This window comes from Erinaceus europaeus, chromosome 8 (assembly GCF_950295315.1).
Source record: "Erinaceus europaeus chromosome 8, mEriEur2.1, whole genome shotgun sequence".
Taxonomy (NCBI): domain Eukaryota; kingdom Metazoa; phylum Chordata; class Mammalia; order Eulipotyphla; family Erinaceidae; genus Erinaceus; species Erinaceus europaeus.
The window spans coordinates 55,109,600-55,130,553 of NC_080169.1; the positions used below are offsets into that span (position 1 = coordinate 55,109,600).

The following is a 20,954-nucleotide window of genomic DNA, read 5'->3' on the forward strand; positions in this document are numbered from 1 at the left end:
CAGCCCATATATGCATCCTTGAGAGAACTACTGTAGCTTCCAATGGAGGGAATGAGGATACAGAACTCTGGTGGGGTAAAGGGGATAGAATAATGGCTATGCAAAGAGATTCTCATGCCTAAGGCTCCAGAGTCATAGGTTCAATCTCTCATATCACTGTAAACTAGAGCTAGCAGTGGTCTGGTACAACAAACAAACATAACAAACTTTGATGGTGGGAATGGTGTGGAATTATTCCTCTGTTATAATTCTGTAAATCAAGGGCTGGGGAGATAGCACAGTGGTTATGCAAAGAACCTATCATACCTGATGCACCAAAGGTTCCAGGTTCAATCCCTAGCACCACCATAAGCCAGAGATGAGCAGTACTCTGATATGATTAATTAAAATAAAATAAATAATTTTGTAAATCAATATTAAGTCACTAATAAAATAAAAAAGATATGGCTGAGGCAGTAAATATCTATGTAACTGATGTGGTCTACCTAATAAAAATATAAACTGCAAAAAAATACTTCTCATCTAAGCTATGCCTAGAGGTTCTTTTTTGTTGGGAAATTGTGAGGATATGGTAGAGCCTTGTAGGGCTTGACCTGAGGAGTGCATCTACCCTGTCAGTCTCTCTCTCTACCAAGAGGTTGAGAAAGGAGGGACAGGAGTAACCCCAAGGGTGTGCCCTGTCTTATCAGACTCCCTGCCTCACAAAGCACCCTGCATTCCTGATACTATGGCCATTAGATAAAAAGAAAGGGGGAGATGTAGGGAAATTGTGAGGATGTGGTTGAGCTTGGCAGGGCTCACAAAGCACCCTGCATTCCTATGGCCTATCTACATAATCATTATTTTGCCTGAAAGATCCCCACCCATTCCATTCTATCTTCTTTCTACCCTCAAGACTCTCCCTGCCTGCAGGGTAATATTAATCCTACCAGTTAAAACCCTCGAAACAGTTGCTAAGGAATTTTCTACCTTCCCAGCCCCCCTTTTGCCTTTCTCCATCCCTTTCCTAGCCACTTTCCATTTCCAACTTTCCACTTCCAGGTCTGCCCTTTAAAAATCCTGGGCTCTCTGATCAGTAAATACATTGCATTGTCTCGCCACCATATGTCTGTTCCTGAGTCATCTCCCTTGCTTCACTGAGTGAGTAGCAGCCCAGGCTGGCTCCAGTTGAGTTCTCTCCAACTCAGAGAGTACGCATCCAGGAAGAGGCACCCCCATGCTATCCCAGCACTTTTTTTTTCCTTTATGGGGGGTAACACCCTCATAAAGTTGACACCAGGGTACAATTGCTCATCTGCCTGTGATAGGTGTAAGCAAAACATTTTCACCCCCAAATTAGGTCTCTCCACCATCATGTACCTGTACCCCAAGATTTCCCCATTCACTTCTCTCCCTTTCTTGTCCATAGTTCATTGCTTTGATGTAATAAATCAAATCAAACCCAGTCCAAGTTTTAAATTGTGTTTACCCTTTCTTTTCTTTTTTTTTAAATTAAAAAAAATTTAAAAAATATTTATTTACTTATTCCCTTTTGTTTCCCTTATTTTTTTAATTGTTGTAGTTATTATTGATGTCATCATTGTTGGATAGGACAGAGAGAAATTGAGAGAGGAGGGGAAGACAGAGGGGGAAGAGAAAGATAAACACTTGCAGACCTGCTTCACTACTTGTGAGGAGTTGGGGGCTTGAACTGGGATCCCTATGTCTGTCCTTGCACTTTGCACCACATGTGCTTAACCCATTGTGCTAATGCCCTGTCTCCTGTGTTTTCCCTTTCTGTCCTTTCTTTTTTTTTCCACATTTGAGTAGAATCATCCAGTATTTATCTTTCTCATTTTGACTTATGTTATTTAACTACATTCTGTAACTGTTTAAGAATGCTGAAGCTATCTCTTTCACTTCATCTTGGAGGTTCACCTTTTTAGTAACTAAGAATACTCACTGTGCTGTCTTTGAACAGATACACATCTTTTCCTTAGAAAGCAGTGGATTCATAATGCTGGCACCGAGCCCCAGCAATAACACTGGTAACAACAAAACAGACAAACAAACAAACAAAACAACAAAAGTAGTATTGAAAATACAAATTTTTCCCTTTCCTGGGCCTGGATAAATTTCAGTGTCTCCTGGAGGATTTTATGCTGCATTTCATAGGAATGCTCATGGAATACGATCCTGAAGTTACAAATGCATTTATTGGTAGAATGCAATGAATCTACTCATCCCTATCCTCATACTGTATTTTTCTCCCCAGAGATAATTCTTTCTTTTTGTTTATTGTATAATCTTTCTGAAAGTCCATATTTATACAAGATATACATGTTAAACATACATTGTAGCATTCACATATACTATTGTTTTAATTTACTTAAAATTAATTGAAGGGAGTAGGGCACCAAAGTAAAAACCCTGCGTGGAGGGTAAGGGCAGATGTTCAGCTTCATGGGGTGGGGATGGGGGCTAGGGAGTGGGGGTGGGGAGGGGATGGGACACAGTCTTTTGGTGGTGGGAATGGTCTCTATGTACACTCCTATCAATTTGTAGTCATATAAATGACTATTTAATATGAGAGGGGAAAAATTGATTGAATATCTCAAACTTTTTAAAGCATAGACTGAGTCTTTTTATTACATAGGCTGAGTCTTTGATATGTTGACTCTCTTAAAAACTTAGTCCAGGGAGAACAAAAGCAACCAGTGGCATAGCTACATGCAAATAATGTCAAAGGACATAAAATATGGTGATGGTGCATATGATACAGCAAATCCTAACAAAGGGATTTTTCAAAGTTAACCCAGTTGTCAAACAATGTGATTATCGCAATAACTAGCTATTGTCTTCTTAAACCCTAAGACAACAGGAATCTCCAGCTTCCTCTATAGAGCCTATGCTTCTCCCAATCCTGGAACCTCTGGGGTGTGGCTCACTTCCCTGCATGCTTCTCTCAAGTCATACCAAATTATATTGCATCCACCAATCCCAACCTAATCAATGCAACAAGTACCATCTCAGCATGCTTCACCTCAGACTGTGTCCAGAGACGTCAGGCATGGATTGCCAACCCTTGACCCTCATTACTTGGGTGGGACCTTTCCTTTCATGGTATTCTCTAATTCCATTCCAGGAGGTTCATTTCCTAACAAAGTCCCAAAACCTAGATATAGGCCAGGTCCCATAACACAGAGCCTATGTTCACATGTATCCTTAAATTAGGGCAAATTATATACCTGAAAGCAAAAATACACAATAGTCTGTAGTGAGTCAGTATAAAGTTCATAATGAAATAGGGTCAACTTAGACTTAGATACCCTCCTCACCTATTTCCTATTACAGTTCTCTCACTCACTCCAAAGCTAACCTTAGCAAAGCAAGGACTGCAAAAGTTGAAATAGGGCAAGAGACTGGCATACTTTAACAATGACTCTTTAGTCACTATCAGGCCATTCCACCAGCTGGGGCCCTAATCAGGGAGTACTGAGATTCCCAAACAGACATGATGGGCCTAGACCTCAAATAAATCCCTCTTTCCATTTGTACTGGTCATTTCTATCAGGAACAACAAAATAGACCCCTTTGTGGGACCCCCATAGGACCTTGCCTTCAACTTGGATCAACAAGGTAGAGAATGTTCCATCCTCTGGAGGGAGGATGGACAACACACTCTATGCTACACCTGAGGAAGATGGGTTGATATTGGGGCAGCATGGAATGTTCCTACTCTTGACCACAGAATGTGAGCTCAGATCTACATGGATGCAGAGGTCACATAGGCTCCTAAGCTGAATATGGGCCCCAGATCACATCAAATCAATGGGTTTTACAGTCAACAATATTTATACCCCTTTCCCATATTAGGGAGCTACTCTCTTCCCTGATCCAGCTTTCTGGTCCTTTTCTCAGACATGACATTATCTCCCCAGACAATAATTAGGATCCACCTGCATATCAGATTTCAGGCTCAGGCAAAAAAAACAAAAACCAAAATAAAACCCCCAAACCAAAACACTAGTATAGCTACAGGCCCTATGAAATATAACTAAAATATACCTACTAGCGACCTATAAAATGGAGGACCCCTAACACTTCATCTGCACTATTCTAGCCTTTAGATCCATGATTGTTCAACAGTTTGTTTGGCTTTGTATATTAACTCTCTTTTCAGCCACCAGGTTCCAGATGCTAGCAGGATGTGACCAGACTTCCCTGGACAGACAACCCCACCAATGTGCATTGGACCTCCGCTTCCCCAGAGCCCTTATCCACTAGGGAAAGAGAGAGGAAGGCTGGGAGTATGGATCAATCTGTCAACACCCATGTTCAGTGGGGAAGCAATTACAGAAGCCAGACCTTCAACCTTCTGTATCCCACAATGATCTTGCATCCATACTCCCAGAGTGTTAAAGAATAGGAAAGCTATCAGTGGAGGGGATGGTATACGGAGGTCTGGTGCTGGGAATTGTATGAAGCTGTACCCTTCTTATGCTGGGATAGCCTGAGGGTGCTTCTTCCCGAGCAAGTGCTCTCTTGGGTTGGAGAGAACTCAACTGGAGCCAACGTAGGCTGCTGCGTGGGAGAGGGATCAGGAACTCTTGGGAGAGGGATCAGGAACTCTTGCCGAGCTAGCATCTGTTGCAGGAGATTGACTCTGGAACTCGCGGAGCTGGAAGGCAATCCCAAGTGTGTTAAAACAGAAGAGCAGTTGTATATATACTCTCCAAGTAGGGTGGAAACAGGATGTGACATAGAGATGGTGGAGCGAAAAGAGATTGGTGGAAATCAGGGTGACTACAAGAGGGGGCAGAGCAAAAAGACATCATGAATCAGTGGGGATTAAACCAATGCCCTAAAGGCAGGGTGGTTCCTAGGTAACTGGTTATGTAAATAGACCCCAGGGATAAGCAGGGGGAAGCTGGTGTACTGCCCAACACTCTTATCCTATGGTTTTGTCAATGTTTCCTTTTTATAAATAAAAAAATTAAAAAAATAATTGAAGGGTAATTATCAGTATATAAGGTCTACCTCATCCTTTTATGGGTTTATTAAAATTGACTGAATTAGTCACAACAGACATTTAATATATGGCTCTCAAAACACTTCTGTAAAAGTATCTTTTGTATGTCAAGCTCCATATGTATAAAATATCAGTAAGGCATATTCTTAGAAATGGAATTCACCTTGTTGAAAGCACACATTACCATGTCCAAGGACCCATGTTCAAGCCCCACACTCCACTTACAGGGAGGAAACTTCAAGTGTGGTGAAGCAGTGCTTCAGGTGTATGTTTTTCTATCTCTCTCTCTCTCCCTTTCATCTCTCAATTTGTATCTGTCTTATCAAATAAATACATAATGTTTAAAAAATAAAAATAAATGGTATTGTTAGATTAAAAACATATGTGTCCTGGAACACAATGGCAGAAGACCTAATGGGTTGTTTTGTTATGTGGAAAACTGAGAAATGTTATATGTGTACAAACTACTGTATTTACTGTTGACTGTAAAACATCAGTCCCCCTAAAAAAATTTTTAAAAAGTATGTGTTTTAAAAATTTTAGAGTGGCCTGGGAGGTACTGCAGTGGCTAGAGCGCTGGACTTAGAATCATGAGGTCATGAGTTCAGTCCCTGATATCACATGTGCCAAAGAGATGCTTTGGTTTTCTCTCTCTTATCATAAATAATCAAATAAATAAATCTTAAGAGAATTGAGAGATGGGAAAGAGAGAGGCAGGCTGGTAGTATGGATCGAACTGTCAATGCCCATGTTTAGCAGGGAAGCAACTACAGAAGCCAGACCTTCCACCTTCTGCATCCCACAATGACCTTGGGTCATCTTTAACCCAGAGGGTTAAAGAATAGGAAAGCTATCAGGAAAGGGGATGTGAAACAGAGTTTTAGTGGTGGGAATTGTGTGGAGTTGTACTCCTCTTATCCTATGGTTTTGTCAGTGTTTCCTTTTTATAAATAAAAAGAAAAAGAAAAAATAATTGAGAGATATTGCCTAATAACTATGAATTGACGTCTATCAATAGTAAATCAGTTTCACTTCTACTAATACGTAGTGATTCTCATTTCTTCTTTACTAACATCAGGTTTTCAATTAGTTTGATCAATGTCAACTGGTAGGAATAATTGGAGCTCTTATTTTCCTCAGTACACTTTAGTTTTTGTTGTTTTTATTATGTATGAGGTTCTGCTCTAAATGTAGCTGTTTGCACAAAGTTCTCTAGTATTATAACATTTGTGCTTACTTTTATGAGAAGCAAAAGTTTTAATTTTTTTTCTGATAAAAAATGATCTTGCTCACTGTGATAAGAAGGGTGTGAATATCACCAAATAAAAAGTATATCATAATGGGGTCTCTCTCTCTCTCTCTCTATATATATATATATATATATATGTATGTAATATATAGATATGTGTTTTTTACCAGTCACTGCTTTCAATGGAGAATAAATTACACATGTATAATGAAAAGAAAGGTAAAGAGTAAGGACTTGACAGTTTAGTCATGTTTTATGTAACCCTTGTTTTCTTTTACATGAAGACATTATATCATCCATCAGGACAAATTAATATGTCTTAGACCTTTAAAAGCTGTGAAAAAATAATTTTAATGGTTCCAATAACAGCTCCAGATGAGTGCTGGAAAACAGATATTCCAAACTGTCAAATAGCATATGTATTACTTGGCTCTGTTATAGCTGCAAGTAAAGGCTGCTTTTGTCTGAAGTTTCCTTGACTGCCAATAGAAGAACTGTAACACATTTATTGTGAACAAAATTGGGGTGGGAATGAGACATGTTACAGCAGAATGGTACCTAATTCCTTCTTGCTAGTTGGACTGAATTAAAATAATAAATCATTAGGACAATAAGGGGTTCTTGGTTAAAAGAAGGATTAATTTGATTGGAGAATTAAATTAAAGACAAGTCTCTGAAGTGAATTTGACTGTAGTATTGAAGTGTTTACAACAAAGACCAGTTCCTACTGCTGTTTACTGTAGGTAAAGAACTTCAGGATGTGGTCCTATGTTTGTTAGGGGGTAACTCATGCCTTTATTTATTACAGTTAATTGCTAATGTTTGTGAAGAGCACAGTGTGTTTCAAAGCAGGACTGAGTAATCCATGGTGACCTTTTGTGCTATCAAAGCTTTATTAATTAAAAGCCCCTGATTGTAAATTCAGAGAACTCTTAGTGAGTGTCATCAAAGAAAAACTACACTTGGCTCCTTAGACAGTCCATTTCTTTTTCTTTCTTTCTTTTTTGATCTTTTTCCTTCAAGATCTCTCTAGGGTACTATTTTCATATCCATAAAATGAATCATGTTCAAAATGTTTTCAATCTTCAAGAAGTGCTACAGTTTTTTTTTAAGAATGGGGGGAATTTCAGAAGAATCATGGTTATACTTTCCTGATAAAGGCATTTCTTCTTGGGGTCCCTGCACTGGTTGACTAACTTCCTGTTCATCTTTTTCATCCACTTTGTTATGTTGATGCTGAGCCTCAGTGATATTTCAAAACCTTTCTTGGGAGTGGGTGGTGGCTCATCCGGTAGAGTATACATGTTACAAAAGCTTTGTTAAATGTTGCAAAATTGTAAATTGAATCCTTATTTTGATACATTTTCTCTGTGAGTAAGTCTTACAATAGTTCTTTCTCATTTACTGTCTCCTGATAGTTTTTTTTTTTTTTTTCCATGCTGCTGCAGTTTTGGACATTAATGCCCCCTTCTGTTTGTTTTGGCCTTTTAAAATTTTTATTTTTTCCAGTTCATCTTTTTTATGTTATTTGTTTTGACCATTACCATCATTAAAGATAAAGCCTAAGCTTTTCTTCTTCAACTCTCTTGGTAAGCTTTTCTACTTTCAACTATTTTTCCATGCTTTAGACTTATGTTTCAAACTTCTGTTAAACATCTCTCTAACATATCCATTAAAAACACTAAAAACAACTGAAATCAAATATCATCTTCCTCTGCTCATATTCAGGGTTTTGAAATATATATATAACCAAAGGACTTTAAACTTGTAAATCCAGGCAAGATTGTTTTTCTTTTTCTTTTTTATTGGAGAAAGACCACTAATTGTTACTGGCTGGAGGTTAGCCTGTGTGGGAGAACAGAGCTACCACCCACACTCATACAAGTTTTATAGAAAATAAGTACTTTATTGGAAAAACAAAGAAATGGAATTATGAGTGGGTCACAGGGAAAGGATTTGCCGAAATGTTTCAATTATACAGTTACCTGTGAGCATGGATTTATTACCAATAGTTTCTCTCATTCCATGAAGTGATAAGTACACAAAAACAACAAGAAAAGTTAAAAGTAAGCAAGTAGAAGAAGTAAGATAGTAAAAATTAGAGGACAGGTGGTGGTACACCAGGTTAAACACTCACATTATAGAGCACAAGGACCCAAGTTCAAGCCCCTGGTCCCAACTTGCAGGGGGAAAGCTTCACAAGTGGTGAAACAGGGATGAAAGTGTCTTTCTGTCTCTCACCCTATTTCCCCCTCCCCTCTCAATTTCTTTATCTCTAAGAATAAATAAATAAAAATATTAAAAATATATAAAAATATAGTAAAAATTAGAGCAGAAATCAACAGCAAAAAAGTTATACAAAAGCTGTTAAAAATTATCAAGTCATCTCCTTTGCATTATCTTGGATGTAACTTGAAGACATTGTGTTAAGTGAAATAAGACAAAAACAGAAGAACAAATACTCATTTATAGGTAGAACATAATAAATAGGGACAGGTAGGGAGAACACAAACTAAAACTTGGACTCAGCTTAGTGCATTACATCAAAGAAAAGGACTCTGGGAAATAAGGGAAGAGAGGGACTGAATAAGGGTTCTGGTGCAAGGGCATATTAAAGACCCAGATAGTGGATGAGAATGTTCTGCAGAGAACTTTTACAGGGAGATTAGAAATTACACCCATGTCTCAATTACTGTATTGTAAACCATTAACTCACCCAATAAAAGTGATAAAAATATTAAAAATAAAACTTAAAAGAACAAATAAAGCATTTATACTAAACCACGGGAGAATAGAGGAAGATAATTAAAAATTTTGTTTTTATTATCTTTATTTATTTATTGGCTAGAGACAGTCAGAAATTGAAAGGAAAGTGGAGATAGAGAGGGAGGGAGACAGAGAGACACCTGCAGTCTTGCTTCACCACTTGCAGAGCTTTCCCTCTGTTTAAAAATTCATTTTTACTAACCATTAACTGAGAAAGACAATGGGGTATAAACTCTTTGTCTATGTGTTGGGCATGCTGTGAAGTAAAATAACTGCCTATATGTTTGGTGTTTCCATAGATAGTAGAAGAGTGGGGTGAGGGCTTGTATACTTTATGCTTTGGAACACAGAGTGTGCTCTATTCAAAAATTTTAATCCATTTTCCTTTATCTTGGGAACATAGAACTTTGGAATATTTCTATAGGAAGGGAAAAGAAAGGCATAGAAGATCCTGTCATAAGTGTTATTTCTTAAATCCATAGTTTTATTTATTTATTTATAAAAAGGAAACATTGACAAAAACCATAGGATAAAAGGGGTACAACTCCACACAATTCTCACCACCAGCTCTCTGTATCCCATCCCCTCCCCTGATAGCTTTCCTATTCTTTTTTTTTTTTAATTTTTTTATATTTATTTATTTTTTAAATATTTTATTTTATTTATTTATTCCCTTTTGTTGTCCTTGTTGTTTTATTGTTGTAGTTATTATTGATGTCATCGTTGTTGGATAGGACAGAGAGAAATGGAGAGAGGAGGGGAAGACAGAGAGGGGGAATGAAAGACAGACACCTGCAGACCTGCTTCACCGCCTGTGAAGCGACTCCCCTGCAGGTGGGGAGCCAGGGGCTCAAACCGGGATCCTTCCTCCGGTCCTTGTGCTTTGCGCCACCTATTCTTTTTTTTTTTTTAATTTTATTATTTATTTTCCCTTTTGTTGCCCTTGTTGTTTTGTAGTTGTTGTTGATGTCGTTGTTGTCAGATAGGACAGAGAAATTGAGAGAGGAAGGGAAGACAGAGAGGGGGAGAGAAAGACAGACACCTGCAGACCTGCTTCACCACCTGTGAAGCGACTTCCCCTGCAGGTGGGGAGCCGCAGGCTCGAACCAGGATCCTTACACCGAGCTTTCCTATTCCTTATCCCTCTGGAAGTATGGACCCAAGGTCATTGTGGGAAGGTTGAAGGTCTGGCTTCTGTAATTGCTTCCTTGCTGAACTGACAGGTCAGTTCTTACTCCCAGCCTGAGTGGGGCTCTGGGGAAGCAGAGCTCCAGGACATATTGGTGGGGTCGTCTGTCCAGGGAAGTCTGGTCGGTATCATGCGAGCATTTGGAACCTGGTGGCTGAAAAGAGAGTTAACATACAAAGCCAAACAAAGTGTTGACCAATCATGGACCTAAAGGCTGGAATAGTGCAGATGAAGAGCTGAGGGGTCCTCCATTTTGTAGATAGCTAGTAGGCATATTTTAGTTATATTCCAAAGGGCCTGTGACTATACTAGTTTTTTTTTTTTTCCCTCAGCCTGAAATCTGATATGCAGGTGAATCCAAGTTATTGTCTGGGGAGATGATGTCATGGCTGGAAAAGGACCAGAAAGCTGGATCAGGGAAGAGAGTAGCTCCCTAATATGGGGAAGGGGTATAAATATTGTTGACTGTAAACCCCATAAATTTGATTTGGTCTGGGGCCCATATTCAGCTTAGGAGCCTATGTGACCTCTGCATCCCTGTAGATCTGAGCTCACATTCTGTGGTCATGAGTAGGAACATTCCATGCTGCTCCAGTATTAACCCATCTTCCTCAGGTGTAGCATAGAGTATGTTGTCCATCCTCCCTCTGGAGGATGGAACATTCTCTACCTTGTTGATCCAAGTTGAAGGCAAGGTCCTATGGGGGTCCCACAAAGAGGTCTATTGTGTTGTTCCTGATAGAAATGACCAGTACAAATGGAGAGAGGGATTTATTCAAGTTCTAGGCCCATCATGTCTGTTTGGGAATCTCAGGACTCCCCAAATAGGGTCCCAGCTGGTGGAATGGCTTGACAGTGATGAAAGAGTCATTGTTAAAGTATGCCAGTCTCTTGCCCTTATTCAGCTTTTGCAGTCCTTGCTTTGATAAAGTTAGCTTTGGAGTGAGTGAGAGAACTGTAATAGGAAATAGGTGAAGAGGGTATCTAAGTCTAATTAGATACTATTTCATTAGTAACTTTATAGTGACTCACTACAGATTATTGTGTACTTTTGCTTTCAGGTATGTATTTTGCTCTAGTTTATGGATACATGTGAACATATGTATCCATAAACTCTGGACATAGTCTGAAGTGAAACATGCTGAGGTGGTACTCGTTGCATTGATTAGGTTGGAATCAGTGGATGCAATATTATTTGGTATAAACTGAGAGAAGCATGCAGGAACTTGAGCCCCACCATAGAGGTTCCAGGACTGGGGGAAACATAGGTTCTATAGAGGAAGTCTTAGGGTTAAGAAGACAATAGATAGTTATTGTTATAATCACATTGTTTGGTAATTGGGTTAATTTAGGAAAAAATCTCTTTGTTAGGATTTGCTGTATCATACACAACATCACCATAATTTATGTCCTTTGACATTATTTGTATATAGCTGTGCCTCTGGTTGCTTCTGTTCTCCCTGGTCTAGGCTTTTGAGAGAGTCTACATATCAAAGACTCAGCAGCCTATGTATTAAAAATACTCAGTCTGTGCTTTAAAAAGTTTGAGACATACAATCAATTTTCCCCTCTAATATTAATTAAATAGTGATTTATATGACTACAAATTGATAGGAGTGTACATAAACACCACTCCCACCACCAAAAGACTGTGTCTCATCCCACACACCGCCCTGTTGCCCCAGGAAGCTGAATATCCACCCTCACCCTCACCCTCACCCTCACCCTAACCCTCACCCTCACCCTCACCCCAGGGTTTTTACTTTGGTGCCCTACTCCAAATTTGGTCAAATCCTGCTTTTAGTTTCCCTTTCTGTTCTTCTTTCTGAACTTCTGTTTATGAGTGGGATCATCCCACACAGAGCACTGCATTGCTCTGACATATGGTGGTGCAGGGAATTGAACCTAAGACTTTGGAGCATCAGGCATGAGAGTCTTTTGAATATGTTCTTATGATTGCTTATGAATGAAATAAAACAAACTTATAGCTACTAAGTGAGGTTGCCAAATGTAACTGATCAAGGCATTTAATAATTAATTGTGGGGGATTCTTCCTTCAGGTATATAATCTGAGGTTAGTTGGAAGGCAGGTATGATTAGCTGAAGGGCTTAAGACATTTAGATCACTATTTTAAAACATAGGCTTTCCATGTTTCCACTCCCCCTTTATTTTTGTTTAGTGTGCTCACCTGCCTCAACTCTATGTTTTAGTATCTCCCAGTTCCTGTCATCATGGAAGAGACAAAAAACAAATTAAGAATAAAAAACTTCAGTTTTGTTTAGCTGCTATAAATGTCTAGCTTCTCTTTGTTTCAATATATTTTCCTCACATCAGACCTTTGTATAGTAAACGATAAGTCTGAAGATTGGATGCTTTTGCTTATCTCTAGGAAAATACTCTATAACCAGGAAGAAGGGAGAATAGAAACATGGTGCTAAAGTTTGCACTCTGACACTTTGTGACTGTGACTTTGTCTAGTATAGAAAACTTATTTGTGTTCTGCATTTGTACTAACTATAATCAGTATATTACATACTGGGAAAGAGCTAGCAAGATAGCTCATGAGGGTAGTGTCCCTGCTTTGTCATGCAAATGGCCTATATTCCAACACAGAACCCACTATATTGGAGGAAGATTTGGTGCTGTGGTATTTCCTTCTTTCCCTATATCTGTTTGTCTCTTCCTCTCTGAATATGTTGGCACAAAATGGTGAGACCATGAAACAACAAAATGAAAAATACTGGGAGCATTAGTGTCAGATGTTGTGTGTCTGTTTTGCCAGGAACAGGAAGTAAAATAGTAAACAAACTTGCAATTATTTCTCATTGAGCTTGTTCTGTGGTAGGAAAGATGATCAGTCAATAAAATCATTAAATAAAATGTGATATAAAGGAAAAATAGATAAATTGGGCAGTGGTGGATTTTGCTGCTCTCCAAACTTCGTGATGCCACCTAAGGACGACAAGAAGAAAAAAGGTGATGGAAAGTTGGCCAAGAAAGACAAAATATCCAGTGAACAAGTCTGGGGGAAAGGCCAAAAAGAAGTGGTCCAAAGGCAAAGTTTGGGACAAGCTTAATAACCTGGTCTTGTTTGAAAAAGCCACATATGATAAGCTCTGTAAAGAAGTCCCCAACTATAAGCTTGTAACTCCAGCTGTTGTATCTGAGAGACTGAAGATTCATGGTTCACTGGCCAGGGTTGCCGTTCAGGAGCTCCTCAGTAAAGGGCTTATTAAGCTGGTATCAAAACACAGAGCTCAAGTAATATACACCCGAAACACCCAGGGTGGAGATATCCCAGCAGTTGGTGAAGATGCATGAACAAATTCTACCTACTGTACATTTTGAAAAATAAAAAAAAACTTTATATATATGTAAAAAAAAGTTAAATTGGACTCCATCAAATTGAAATACATTGCTTATTTGTGTGTTCATTCATTTATTTTTTAAATATTTATTTATTTATTCCCTTTGGTTGCCCTTGTTTTATTGTTGTAGTCACATTATTATTGTTGTTGTCATTGTAAAATACATTGCTTTTACAAGGAAGTTAAAGTCGTAAACTGGGAGAAAGCATTTTCAGAACCTATGTTTAATAAAGGACTTACCATTATTAAATCAATAATATAAAATAAAGAACTTATGTAAAATGTATAGAGTACTCTGTAATTCAATAATAAAAAAGTAAAAAAACTCAGTACAAAAATGGTTTAACTAGCTGAACTAAAGTTTTATGAACAGGTAAGTTTATGAAAGACAATTAAACATCATTAGTCATTAGAGCAATGCAAATCAAAGCCACAATGTGAAACCTCCCTATACTCACTTGACTAAAATTAAAATACAAACACTACCAGGAGTTTTCAGGAAGGTAGAATAAGTAGAACTCTCATGTATTGGTAAAAATGCAAAATGTAAGGCATATCAGAAAGCAATTTGGCACTTTCTCATATAGTTAACTGCTGTATGATTCAGTGACACTCCTTAGAGGCCTTTGCTTGGGAAAATGAAAATGCACGTTTAGACAAGATTTAAAAGCAAATGTTCATAGCAGCATTAATCCTAATAGTCTCCTAACTAGTACATTAGTACAATGTAGTACGTGACTGCAAATAACACCAACAACAGCAAAAAACCAAGACTTGTGTTATATTTAGTATGGACAAGAATAATTTTTTTTAATGAGCTAGGACTCATACATGCACAATTTCCCTGCTCCTGGGCCACTTTTTCATTCAGATAGATGCATAGCTAGGTAGATAGATAGGCAATATATATGTATATGATAGCTAGATAGACAGAGCTGTTCCCTACTGCCATGTCATCCCCATGTGCTGAGTCTTGAACTTGGGCCCTGTGCATGACCAAACAGGTGCCCTACAGTGAACTACTCCTCTGGCTCCAAGAATGAATTTCAGAACCATTATGTTAAGTACTCACTCATCAGCCACCCAAAATTGCCCATGTATGCATGGCTTCATTCATATAAAGTTCTAGAAAAGACAAAAGTGCAGTGACAGGATTAGTGGTTAATCCAAAACCAGGCATGGGAAAAACACTCAAAAATTTTTTTAAAAAAATATTTATTTATTTATTTATTCCCTTTTGTTGTCCTTGTTGTTCTATTGTTGTTGTTGTTGGATAGGAAAGAGAGAAATGGAGAAAGGAGGGGAAGACAGAGAGGGAGAGAGAAAAATAGACACCTGCAGATCTGCTTCACCACCTGTGAATAGACTCCCCTGCACGTGGGGAACCAGGATCCTTACACTGGTCCTTTCGCTTTGTGCCACCTGTGCTTAACCCACTACGCTACCGCTGGACTCCCAAATTTTTCGTTTTTTATATTTATGTTTTTGTTTGTTTAGGATGGATGTGATTAGACATTAAAGTTATCTTGACTATCTTTTCTTAGCCATAACAAACACACAATTGAATAATTATCAAACTGGGGGCATGGTAGAACATTTGCCTTATTTTATCCCCAGGTTGAGAAAAAAATCATTATTTAAGTAGATAATTTTACACTTATGTGTGAACTTATTAAAGCATTTTTGTTTCATGTACTTTGTTTGCACATGTGCCAAGTTATGCAGAAGTGTTTTATAAGCCGTAAAACAAAAGAAATGAATCATTTTCTGAAAGCAAACTAGAGAAGGAAAACTCCCCTCCCAAACTGGTAAATAATTCAACCTATTTTGAATTCAAGTCCTATGGGAGAGGTATTTCTATTGTATTAGAATCTTATGAAGACCTAAAGTGTCTTAAGTCACTAATAGAATGTGATGGCCCTGCTTGTACAGTAAGAGGCAGATTTCTCTGGTTGCTCATGAATTGGATTCGTCTTTGTTAGGCAAATTGTCAACCCATGGATATTCCTCAGCAGGCTGCTCTTCTTAATTTTTCATTATCTCAGATATATAATGCTGGGGCACAAGCAATTTCAGGAGAACTGGAAACAATGATTATAAAGTTTATTTAAAGAAAACTCCTTAGGGAGAAAATACAGGCTTCCTTCATTTGCAGCCTGAAGAGAAAGGTGAATTTGACAGAAGGTATAAATGAAGAGAAATATTCATTTCAGTTTTTCTTAGACAGCTAGACTAACCCCTTATCATCTGACCCTTCAATAGGTCTTTGTATTTTCCAAAGACCTTCTCAAAGGAAGTTCTTCTGCCCCTATGTGACAAACCTCTGATTAAATCAGGCTTATTTTTCCTGCTTTGTATTTATCTTACATTTTCTAGAAGAGAAAGAAAGAGTTCTAGATCGGTAATACTCAGAAGTCACAGAGCACACTTCTGTTCCAAGGTAGAACAGGATTTTGAATCTTTGACACAAAATTCTTGTCTTAATTACTTTACAATATATTATTTTTCTATATTAAAAATTCTACAAGTTGGTTGAAAGAAATGAAGTCTGGAATATTAAATAAAGTATTCTCAGAAGGGATACTTGAGGTTTTATTGTTACTGTTTTTGGCAGTATTTTCCTTTTTATTTTCTTTTATTTGATAGGACAGAAAGAAATTGATAGGGGAAAAGGAGATAGAGAGGGAGAGAGAAAGAGACAAACCTGCAGCACTGCTTTACCATTTGTGAAGTCCTCCTGCTAGCCCTCCCCCCACAGGTGGGGAATGGAGGCTTGGATTCAGGTCCTTGTGCATGGAAAGGTGCAGTCAGCCGGGTGTGTTACTACCTGGCCCCCCAAAAGGAGATTTTATTAAAACTGAGAATCCTTTGGGCCATCAAACTTAGAGGACCGGAGAAGAGCTGAGTTGGTTCATAGATTTAGGGGGAGAAGGAATCCTTACATTTTTTTTTAGACTGGGAAATAGTGGTTTACAAGACAATGGCTGACACATGGGTTCAATTTCTTATCTCCCTATAATAACTTGTCTGCACACCACCACCAACTCAAGTCCCATTCATCATGGTGTACAGGAGCCCAGTGTCCTCCCTACTATCTCTCCCTTAGTCCAGAGTTATGCAGTATACTCCACCCAATCCAAACTTCACTTTGTGTTTCCCCTTTTAAAAAGTATTTTATTATTTCTAAATGTGATAGGACAGAGGGAAATTGAGAGGAGAAGGGGAGATAGAGAGGGAGAGAGACACTTGTAGCATTGCTTCACCACATGTGAAGCTCCTCCCTTGCTGGAGGATATATCTGAATTTGACAGAAGGTATAAATGAAGAGAAATATTTATTTCAATTTTTCTTAGACAGCTAGACTAATATATATATATATATATATATATAGCCACTGGGGTTATTGCTGGAGCTTTGTTCTTGTATGAAGAATCCACCATTACTGGAAGCCATGTTTTTTTCTCTTTATTTGATGGTATATATAGAAAAAAAATAAATTAAATTTATTTTATGTGATAGAACAGAGAGAAATTGAGAGAGAAGGAGAGATAGGGCAGGAGAGAGTTAGAGTGACACCTGCATCCCAGCTCCACCATTCATGAAGCTTCTCCCTTTCAGGCGGGGATCGGGGGCTTGAACCTGGGTCCTTGTGCATGGTAATACATGCACTTAATCAGGTGTGCCATCACCCAGCTCAGATACAGAGAAATTGAGATGGTAGGGGGAAGATAGAGCAGGAAAGAGACAGAGAGATACCTGTAGTACTTGCTTCACTGATCATGAAACTTCCCCACTGCAGATGGGGAGCGAGGGCTCACACCCAGGTTCTTATGCGTGGTAACATGCGGTTTAACCAATTGTGCCATGGCCAGCCCCTTCCTTGTTCCCCTCTTCTTGCCTTGCTGAAGCACCACACATATGTGAGCTCATCTGTTATTTATCCTCTTTCTAGCTTATTTTAGTTGACAAATTCCTTCAATGTACATCCAAAGTATGGAAAAGGAGATTATTCAATAATTTCTTATGGTGGAGTCGTGTCCCATTGTGTATTCATATAACTTTCTTTAAAGATTTTATTTATTTATTCATGAGAAATGACAGGAGAGAGAGAGAGAGAGAGAGCAAGAGAGAGAGAGAGAGAGAGAGAGAGAGAGAGAAAGAGAAAGGGAAAGAACCAGACATTACTCTGGTACATGTGCTGCCAGAAACTGAACTTGGGACCTCATGCTTAAGAGTCTAAAGCCTTATCCACTGCGCCACCTCTCAGACCACTACATATAACTTTCTTAATTACTTATCTGTCATTAGACATCTGGCTTGCTTCCATGTTTGGGCTGTTACAAACTGTGATGCTATGAACACAGGTGTACATAAATCTCTTTGAATGGGTGTTTTGGTATTTTTTTGGGTAGAGTGCCAGGAGAGGAACTGTTGAATCATTGAGGAGATATATTTCTAGTGTTCTGAGGAACTTCCAGATTGCTTTCCACAGGGATTGTACCAATTTAGATTCCTCCCAACAGTGTAGAAGAGCCCCCTTCTTCTGTATTCCACATCTTCAACAGTATTTGTTTTCCCCCATTTTAATGTATGACATCCTCACAGGTATAAAGTGGTATCTTGTGGTCTTTATTTACACTTCTTTAATAATCAGTGTGACGTTGAACATTTTTTAGTGTATCTGATGGTTCTGGATATCTTTTTTAGTGAAATTCCAACCCTGTTCTCTTCATTTTTTAATGTTTTTCTCTTCTTTTTTTGTTCCTTTTTTTTTTTTTTTTTTGTCTATTTGTTTGTTTCTGTTGAATTTAAGGCAGTCTTATACTTCAGAGGAAATACTCTAGTTAGGTCTCCTGGGGATTATGACTGTATATCTTTCTTTTAAAAAATATTTTATTTATTTGTTAATGAGAAAGGAGGAGAGAGATAAAGAAACAGACATCATTCTGGTACATTTGCTGTGGAGGATTGAACTCAGGACCTCATGCTTGAGAGTCAGATGCTGGGAGTCAGGCTGTAGAGCAGCGGGTTAAGTGCACGTGGTGCAAAGCTCAAGGATCGCCGAAGGATCCTGGTTCAAGCTCCTGGCTCCCCACCTGCGGGGGGGGGGGGGTGTTCCCTTCACAGGCGGTGAAGCAGGTATACATGTGAAGCAGGTCTTTCTCTCCCCCCTCTCTGTCTTCCCCTCTTCTGTCCATTTCTCTCTGTCCTATCTAACAACGACATAAATAACAACTACAACAACAATAAAAAACAAGGGCAACAAAAGGGAAAATAAATGAATAAATGTAAAAAAAAGAGTCCGATGTTTTATCCACTGCACCACCTCCTGGACCACTGACTGAAGAAATCTTTACTGAAGAAATCTAAAGTGATGTTTGTAGAACTGACATTTGAGCAAGTTGTTCAGCTCAGCTGTTGAGATTTGTGTCTAGTCTTCATGTATCCTGTCAGCTCTTCATAAGTTTGAATTCCTCCTTCTTTCTAGATGAGAACCTGGCTGGCTATATTTAAAATCTTATGTAGTATCTCTGACTACCACATTTCTGGGCACCCTGATATCAATAAATATTTATGTTAATAATGAGGATTAAAAATATGTTTGAAATATGTATTCAGCCAATCCTATAACAGTGAAAGCTTTCAGGATAACTACATTTTGCATTTATGTCCAGTGATTTATTTCCTAGAAACTCATATTTTGGAAGAGACATATTTGTTTTACTTTATAGAGAATAATAAAACATGCCCGCTCCATTTTATTTCATAGGTAAGGAGTGTAAAAAGGAAAGAGGAGTGATTTTCAGAATGTCTCACAATGACTTGAATGAAGTACAGAATAAAAATTTTGACCTATGGTTCTAAATTATACTGAAAATGGCCCACTTCTGGAAATTAAACCAATGACCAAGAAATTATGATGTGTGCACATTACTATGTGTGAAGACCAGGATTCAAGTCCCTAGTTCCCATCTGAGGGGGTAACATGGGGGAGAAAGATTCGTGAGCTGTGCTGCCGGTGTCTCTCCTTCTAGCTCTCCCTCTCTCTGCCCCTCTCTCCTCTTTAATTGCCATCAGGCTTATTGCTGGGGCTTAGTGCCTACAGGATGAATCCACCACTTTTAGTAGTCATTTTTTTCTTTTGTCTTTTTCATTGATAGGACAGAGAAAATTTGAGAGGGGAGGGTGAGGGACAGAGGGAGAGAGACAGAGAGACACTATCAGGACATGTTTCACATGTATCAGGAGTGGGGGCTTGAACTGGTCCTTATAGTTGGTAACATGTGAATTTAACCAGGTGTGCCACTGCTCAGTCCCCTCTTTGCTTCATTCTCTATCAAAGAAAAAGAAAGAAAGAGAGGAAGAAAGACAGAAAGGGAGAAAGAAAGAAAGAAAGAAAGAAAGAAAAAAAAGGCCTCTAGAAGCAGTGAAGTCTTTGTGCAGGCACCAAGCTCCTGAGATAATCTCGGTTGATACATATACACATACATTTTATAATAAGGTAAGATAAGTTCACATATATGAAACTCAGTACTAATTTGGAAAAAATGAATTTTCCTGACTCTGAAATTACAGCTTCTATTGGTAGTTGCAGGCTGTCTTTTTTTCCCATTCAATTTAGCCTGTAATTGTTTATACCTGATTATTGTTATTGTAATAGAGCCTATTTAAGTTATTCTCCTCAAGGTGATTATGCTTAATGAATAAGTAAGGCAGCGGCAGGCAAGTACTGGATGGCTTCACTACTATGTGATATGTAGAGAACTGAAATACATGAACAACAGTTATAGTCAACCTGTCTCCAAGACTTTGGGAGAACCACAGAGGTTATCATTGGGGCGTGGGGACTTTGGACACAGAACTTTGGTGGCAGGTGGGGTGTGGAACTATATTCCTCCTTTTTTAAAAAAAAGTCTTGTAGGGAGTCGGGCGGTGGCGCAGTGGGTTAAGCGCAAAGCGCAGGGACCGGGTAAGGATCCCGGTTCAAGCCCCCGGCTCCCCACCTGCAGGGGAGTCGCTTCACGGGCGGTGAAGCAGGTCTGTAGGTGTCTATCTTTCTCTCCCCTCTCTCTCTGTCTTCCCCTCCTCTCTCCATTTCTCTCTGTCCTATCCAACAACAAAGCAACGTCAACAATGGCAATAATAACCGCAACGAGGCTGCAACAACTAGGGCAACAAAAAGGGGGAAAAATGGCCTCCAGGAGCGGCGGATTCATGGTGCAGGCACCGAGCCCAGCAATAACCCTGGAGGAAAAAAAAAAAAGTCTTGTAAATCACTAATAAAAAGTGAAAAATTATGGTTCTCTAATTTTTAATTCCCCTAATCAATACAGAAAGATTCAATATGTATTTTAAGTCACTTTACGGGG

At 38.7% G+C, this 20,954-nt stretch overlaps 1 pseudogene; it reads left to right on the forward strand.

Annotated features, from left to right (window-relative positions):
* Positions 1 to 13,161: 13,161 nt before the first annotated feature.
* LOC103113005 (small ribosomal subunit protein eS25-like) lies at positions 13,162 to 13,537 on the forward strand (annotated as a pseudogene).
* The last annotated feature ends 7,417 nt before the right edge of the window (positions 13,538 to 20,954 follow it).